The sequence below is a fragment of the Palaemon carinicauda genome, chromosome 14, assembly GCF_036898095.1.
Source record: "Palaemon carinicauda isolate YSFRI2023 chromosome 14, ASM3689809v2, whole genome shotgun sequence".
NCBI lineage: Eukaryota > Metazoa > Arthropoda > Malacostraca > Decapoda > Palaemonidae > Palaemon > Palaemon carinicauda.
In genome coordinates this window covers 66582009-66590321 of record NC_090738.1, presented here as the reverse complement: position 1 = coordinate 66590321, position 8313 = coordinate 66582009, and positions in this window count along the sequence as shown.

The following is an 8313-nucleotide window of genomic DNA, read 5'->3' as shown; positions in this document are numbered from 1 at the left end:
AATAAAGATATTATGATACTATATACATCGAAGCTACTTCATCATCCGAGCAGAATATGGATATAAACATATTCTTTTTTATTCATTCTTATCAATAGAGAATAATTTCACACTTCATTACCGATTTCTTTCTCGGCAATATTATTTAGACTTTACAAACTTCATAAATCTCTCGGATAAATCTTGCTTGCTGCAGAGGGAGGAGTGATATATCATAGTAGGTTATGTCTCAGGGAGGTGGAAAAAAGAGTCCGCCATCTATTTCTATACCTGAGACAAAAGACACTCTAAGGCCATCTGCCTAGATGAGTTGAAGAGTGACGCATAGTGGGCGTCACAAAACCAATGGCTATAGTTGAGGATTTCTGTAAGAGGAACCAAGTACTTTAAAGAAGATAAAATGGTATTTTTGGGGTAATTTTGGAAATGTATTTCATATTGCATTGAATGAAAATTATCTTAAAAAATAGTCAACTATGCAATAATATGACAATAACATAAAAATAATGTCATGAACAAGGTAAAATCTGCCTCCATACACTTTTGCTGTTTTGTGAAATGGCTGAGTTTAGCAATATGGCTATTTAAATGAAGGAAATATAACATTATATATAAACATGTTTATATACTGTACACTTTATAAATAGTTGTCGTATGAATATAATTTGTGTTGTTTTCTTTATTTTTTTCTACAATTAAAAATGATGAAAAACTTTCATCGAAATTGAAACTAAACTATTCTGTTCTATAACAGAAAAGTAATAACATATCAAATCATATGCATATCATGACCATTTTCATATAAAAAATTCAATGGTCTTAACTATCTAGCTGGAGCAAAACACTGATACTTATATTTGCATTATATCAGTTCAAGACGATGTCCACCTTATTGGATACATCAATCTTGAAAAGAAAATTTTTAACAGTATGACAGGCTGACGTCCAAAAAGAGATAATACTTTTATATACACTTTTTAACACTAAGACGAAATTCTCATATTCGCTAATAGGCCTCATTTCATACACATATATTATATATTTCACGACAAAACATGAGATGTGTGTTTTAAATAACTGCAGTGGTATAACATCGAAGAAAATATCTTCGTAATAACATTTTTCTAATTTTATATTTACTCGTATTTTCATATTCCACAACAGACGTTAAGATATTCAAAATAATATATTCATCTTTCATCTACAGGAGAAAAAAAATTCCCGTTTAACATCTGTGGTGGGTAAAACCCCAAGTAATATATAAATAATATAATAAAAAAATATATAAATATGTTAAGGAAAGGGGGTTTTATATGACATTTGATGATAAATTTACTTCAGATTATTAATAAATGTTGGAAAATTCAAAATAGTATATTCATGTTATATCCACAGGATAAAAAAGTATTACTCTCAACATCTATGGTAGTAAAAACCCAAGTCATTTAGCAAAGAACCTGATGATCGTTTACCAAGCATCTGAAAAACTCTCTCAAATGTCTTGCTGAAACAAAGGACGAAAATCATCTGCAGTTTATGACTACGAGAGACTTGGAACCAGGAAGCAGCTCTGCAAAAGTTCAAGGTATTAAAATAGTATAAGATGATGGAGAAGATGCGGGAGACAGCTCTAAGGACGATAGAAAAGAAAATAGAATGATGAGGAGAGGAAATGTATTTATACACACACACACACACACACATACACACACACACACACACACACACATATATATATATATATATATATATATATATTTATTTATTTATATATATATATATATATATATATATATATCACAAGCATACGTGATTTTAATCAATGTAAATATCACCCACGAACGGCATTTAATACCGAATTCTATCTAGGGAAAATATATCCACTTGGAATTCATTTTATGGTAACAGCTTCTGCCCGGGTGGAGATTCGAACCCCCACCTCTCTGGCTGGAAACTATGCCTACAGTGACTCTACCGAGTGAGCTATCAAGAGAGATAAAAGCTTATGACAAATCTCCATACATATTCCTGTCGAATTCAGGAATCTGTTCATTGACTTGAAACTATACCTACAGAGTCACTGTAGGCATAGTTTCCAGCCAGAGAGGTGGGGGTTCGAATCTCCACCCGGCCAGAAGCTGTTATCATAAAATGAATTCCAAGTGGATATATTTTCCCAAGATAGAATTCGGTATTTAATGCCGTTCGTGGGTGATATTTACATTGATTAAAATCACGTGTGCTTGTGATATATGTTCATTTAAAATAACCACGTGTTACAAACTCACGATTCAGCTATCATGGTGGAGATGGGTTTATTTCAAGTCTATGAACAGATTCCTGAATTTGACAGGAATATGTATGGAGATTTGTCATATGCTTTTATCTCTCTTGATAGCTCACTCGGTAGAGTCACTGTAGGCATAGTTTCCAGCCAGAGAGGTAGGGGTTTGAATCTCCACCCGGCCAGAAGCTGTTACCATAAAATGAATTCCAAGTGGATATATTTTCCCAAGATAGAATTCGGTATTAAATGCCGTTCGTGGGATATATATATATATATATATATATATGTATATATATATATATATATATATACAATAAAGACACTGAGAAAAGGAAATATGTGATTAATTTTTCACTAGTTTCATGATATTTCTTCAGAGAATTGGTTTATTGAACGAGGTTTCTCTACATTTTATAGATGCAGTAAATATACGAGTTCATTTAAAAAACTTATTGGAAAGAAATAATAGACTTCAGTTTCATTAAAGATATCTTTGATAATAACTTGAATATTGAATATGGAATGTAAAAACTTGACTCGTTTATATGTAACGAGATTTGCGATGTATATAAAGATTACTTTAACCACTCAATGTAGAAGAGAATTTATAACTGATTTTTACACGTATACATATATATATATATATATATATATGTATATATATATATATATATATATATATGTATATATATATAGAGTGTATATATATAGAGTGTAGAGTGTGTATATATATATATATATAGAGTGTATATATATATATATATATACATATATATATATATATATATATGTGTGTGTGTGTGTGTGTGTGTGTGTTTATATGCGTGAAGAGACCCATAAATGTAGTTATGAAGCCAGCATTATCACATAACAAATGTCAAGTTTATCGATATCAGTAACTCTTTCAAGTGAACAACACCAGGTACCAACAGGAACTTTGGAAAACCTTCACATATAACTATTTACATATTTTTAGACCTCAGAAAAACCTTATGACACCATTAGTCACAAAGAAATGTTTGAAATGACTAGTTTTCCTTCATGTTATATAATTTTCCAGCATCTTTTCGAAACATTTCTCGTAAATATTTATGGCAAATCGCATTATTGGCATTGTGTGTGGAGGAATTTTTAGTTGGGCACAAATGCACTTGTGCATTCATGTATTTGTAAGAGAGAGAGAGAGAGAGAGAGAGAGAGAGAGAGAGAGAGATACCCAGTAGAACACACATGCATACATACACACGCAGACACACACACACACACACACATATATATATATATATATATATATACAGAGGTAAAATTACTATTTATCATTTCAACTTCTGTATATACATACATATATAGTTATGAATATATGTATATATATATATATATATATATATATACATTTTTATATATACATATACATACACACACACACACACACACACACACATATATATATATATATAAATATATGTGTGTGTGTGTGTTTATTTATAGAGATATATTTATATATATATATATATATATATATATTTGTATATATATATATGAAAAATATACGCACCGCTATGTTTTAGCTAGCCGTTTCTAGCTTTTGTTATCGTTTATCATCGGGACAGTAATGAATTGTGGTATTGTGTGTATCAGGCGTTACATATTGACCTGTTCGAATAAATAGGTTTCACCTTTTGAGCCGTTGGAAGATGTATTTGGGGAATAAATTTTTAAAAGAAAAGTCATGGAAATTCATAGACGTCCCATGGAAGTTTCGATTGTATATGGAGGAGAGAGAGAGAGAGAGAGAGAGAGAGAGAGAGAGAGAGAGAGAGAGAGAATTGAACTTAATGGGAAAGCAATAAATATAACAATATCATCATTAATATTCTCAACATAAAATCTTTCGCGTTTACCTTATGGTAAGCGATTTAAAAGTATTATTGACTATTTTTGATTCTGACCAAATGTTATTCATTCTTTTGACCTTTGAGCTATGGTAATATTACTATCAATGTTTTAGACCATATAATTCCACCCCTAAATAGGACCTCGACACCAAGAAACCTCAAGATATAAATTTGAAAATGATGAAGCAGTTACTTAAACCAAATGTAATCTCATGAATAGTGAATAAAGCTGAAAAAGTGTCACCAATGGTTAAATTAAAGAAAACAGAAATCATGTAAAATGTTGTTCCGAGAAGTGTATATAGAAAAATATAAAACAGATATAAAATATGTAAAAAATTTAAAAAATATAAAAAATTTAAAAAAATAAAAAAAATGTAAAAATAAATGAGAATTCTGTTAATTTATGCTCCTGGAAGATACATATAAGATGCCACGATATAAACTATATCCTCGTAGGGAGAGAGAGAGAGAGAGAGAGAGAGAGAGAGAGAGAGAGAGAGAGAGAGTCACAAGGAGTTACAAGGTTTATAGATGTCTCAAACACTTTTTAGTCTATCCGCGGAGATTCCATTTGCTCTTTAGCAGAGCGATATAGTTTAAGCTTTTAGAGAGTTTTTATCATCTTGTCAAACTTATTCTTCAATTTGTTTATCGTGTTTCTGTTTACCACATCCGCTGGAAGTCTATGCCAAGTATTTGCTATTTCGTATAAAAAAAGATAGCCACATTGAGTGGTGTTGTATCTTTTTAATTCCAGTTTGTATCCGATACCTCTGGACTGATTTTTCCTGGGCGTGAATAGATTGTTGTTATCTATATTTTTCCCTTAAGAGTTTTGAATGTCTCTATCAACTGTCCCCTTAGTGATCTAGTTTGTATATCATATAAGTTTAAGAATTCCATTCTCTGTCTATATCCAAATTTCCTTACTGGGTGAACTAGTTTGGTGGCCGTAGCTTGTACTGCTTCCAGTCTATCTATATCCATCTGTATACTTGGAGTTGAGACTGGACTCTCTATTCTAAATGAGGTCTTACTAGTGATGTGTACAGCTGTAGTACAGTTTCTGTATTTGAATTGTCTCTATCTAACCTATTAGTTTTTGCACTTTCCTTTCATCTTTTATGCTCTGTTTCGTGAACTTCCAATCCTTGCTGATAATAATACCGAGATTTTCTTCTTCTACATTTCCCACAGTTAAAACCCATTTGCTTTTTCCTGGACCATTCTCCTAGCTTCAAAAGATCTTTTACATTTTCTGACTCTGCAGCATTTAGTATTGTAACCATAAAATAACATATACATTAAAAACCCTAAACGGTATGATTTAAAATCCAGAAATGCTATCCTAATGAATAAAGAAAAACAGTATACCAAAATCATATCAATAGCTCATATTATTTCTGTAAATGATCTTAATTAGTTTAATGAATGGGGGTCTTTTAAACTGAAAAATTTAACTAAGGATTATTAAAAAACTTTAATTTGGATACAAAGGTATTGGCTAAAAAAATATAAGGTATTACCTCCAAATAAAGTGTTAATGTTGGTATTAAGAAACTCTAATACTTCAGTGTGAATTATTTGATATTTATTCATCTCAAGGAAGAAAAAAGAATAATAGATATTAATCTTCACAATTACTTATTTATGGTAATTGGTGTCGCCTTCCTTTATTGACAAAATATTAGCTTGTAAGAAAACTGAGATATGTTGAGGTAATGCTTTTCAATGTGTTGATCGTAATAATAAAAAATTCAAAAAATTTAATTTCACATTGCACGATATATCGTTTAAAAAGTAAATATTAGTGAATTTTTTTGCAGAACGATTGATCAACGCTATTCCTTGCAAAATTAAACGATTGTTTAATATTGTAATATATAACGAAATAAAATTTTCAAAAATAGGAATATCCTATCAATACAAAATATATATATATGCATCCTTATTCGAATTTTCCCAAAATTTTTCAGAAGTTTGCAAAAAAAATAGAAAAATAAAACACACACAAAATTTTATATTTCTGAAATACAGAGAGCTAGTGGAAAGGCAACTAAAAATGCACATATTTTACCAAACGCAAAGAATCGGTAATTTCAGCTAGACCATCAAATTTAAATAACAGTTGAAACTACCAATGTACTGAACAATTACACCGAATATCCTTCGGGCTTCTTGTGGTGAGAATAATCTCTTTTTGCTCAAATATCATATAGGAACCAGATTTGAAGACCCGATAACTTTTATTTTTAGTTCAGAAAAATTATTATTATTATTATTATTATTATTATTATTATTATTATTATTATTATTATTATTATTATTATTATTATTATTATTGTAATAATACATGGTTTGATGTATATATATATATATATATATATATATATATCAAATACGCCATATATATTGATACAATAAAGTCTGGATTCCCTCAACGACTTCGGGATCCAAGCCCCGGGTGAAATAACCCAAAGACTATAGTATTTGTCCCACCGAGTTTCGAACCCTAGTCCAGGATACTTGTATTACACACATAAGCAAACACACACACATGTATATATATATATATATATATACACATATATATATATATATATATATATAGATATATATATATATATATATATACATATATATAAATATATATATATATATATATATATATGTGTGTGTGTGTGTGTGTGTGTATGTATATATATAAACTTACATATACCAGTATATACACACACACATCTCTCTCTCTCTCTCTCTCTCTCTCTCTCTCTATATATATATATATATATATATGTGTGTGTGTGTGTGTATGTGTGTATATAAACTTACATATACCAGCATATACACACATACACACACACACACACACACACACATATATATATATATATATATATACATATATATGTAATTCTCAACTTTAAACCTTTTTTTTCACAATAACTTCTTCTCAGCAAAGAAACCTAACCTTCATAAGAAAATTAGAGTTTCTTATTTGACTTTCGTCCATCATAATAAAGATAACTCTCTAATAGCCTTTTTATTAGATCACCTTATTTCATTTCTTTTTTGAGAAACCCCAACTTCCAATTAACCTTTGTTTCATCAGGTTAAGAAAGGAACTATATTTACAAGGGTTATGGGATGCCTTTAGGTTTACCCAGAATACCATGATATAACTCTGGCCTCCTTCCCTGTTAATATCCTAACTTAAGCAACTCTTCAACCCAGGCGTGTAACTTTCCTTATTTGGAATTTCATTTTAAAGTTACATAATATAGAGGGAAGTTTAAACTATAGTTATACTCACATAACTTCGTCTATGATGTTTACGATGGATAGGTAAAGCATTTATTTTATTTTAATTTTTTTACCTGAAAATAACTTATCTGTTCACAGAAAAAATATTTTATCTTCTTACTTCCGAACTGATAGTACAACAAATGTGCTAATTTCTACTGTTAGTCCTTTACTATTTGTATTGATAGTAGTAGTAGTAGTAGTAGTAGTAGTAGTAGTAGTAGTAGTAGTAGTAGTAGTAGTAGTACTTGTATAAACATTTATTATAGTTATACCCGAACATAAATGTATCCCCCTTTATTTCATAAATTCAGAAATACATTCAAATACATCATACTTAATAACCAGATTCCGATAGGCTTTTCCCTCTTAAAATATCAAGTAATTCATCAACATATACCAATAATTTTGCAGTATATGAGCATAACCGATATATAATATGATATATCCTATTACAAATAGCAGTAATAGAAATTCCACACTGCTGTTTATATTTTGTAACATTTCAACAGGCTTCTTTTCCTTATGGATTTAAAATATTTTTTTCTTTTTTATGAGGTTGTTGATGGTGGTATTTCAATCATTCAATTACTCCTTTTGCTTTATAGGAGATCGAAAATCCACGAGATAAATTGGACGGGAGAATAAACTCTATAATTGAAAAAAGAATGACCAAAAAAAGAAAATGCTCTCACGAACACCAAAGTTATCACTTCAACACATTAAGATTCATTGCTACATTTTTCACAATCTGAACTTGGAGAAAAAAAAATATCAAAATCTGAGGAAGAATTAGTCAGTGTAAGAACTCAACAAAAATTATATTCC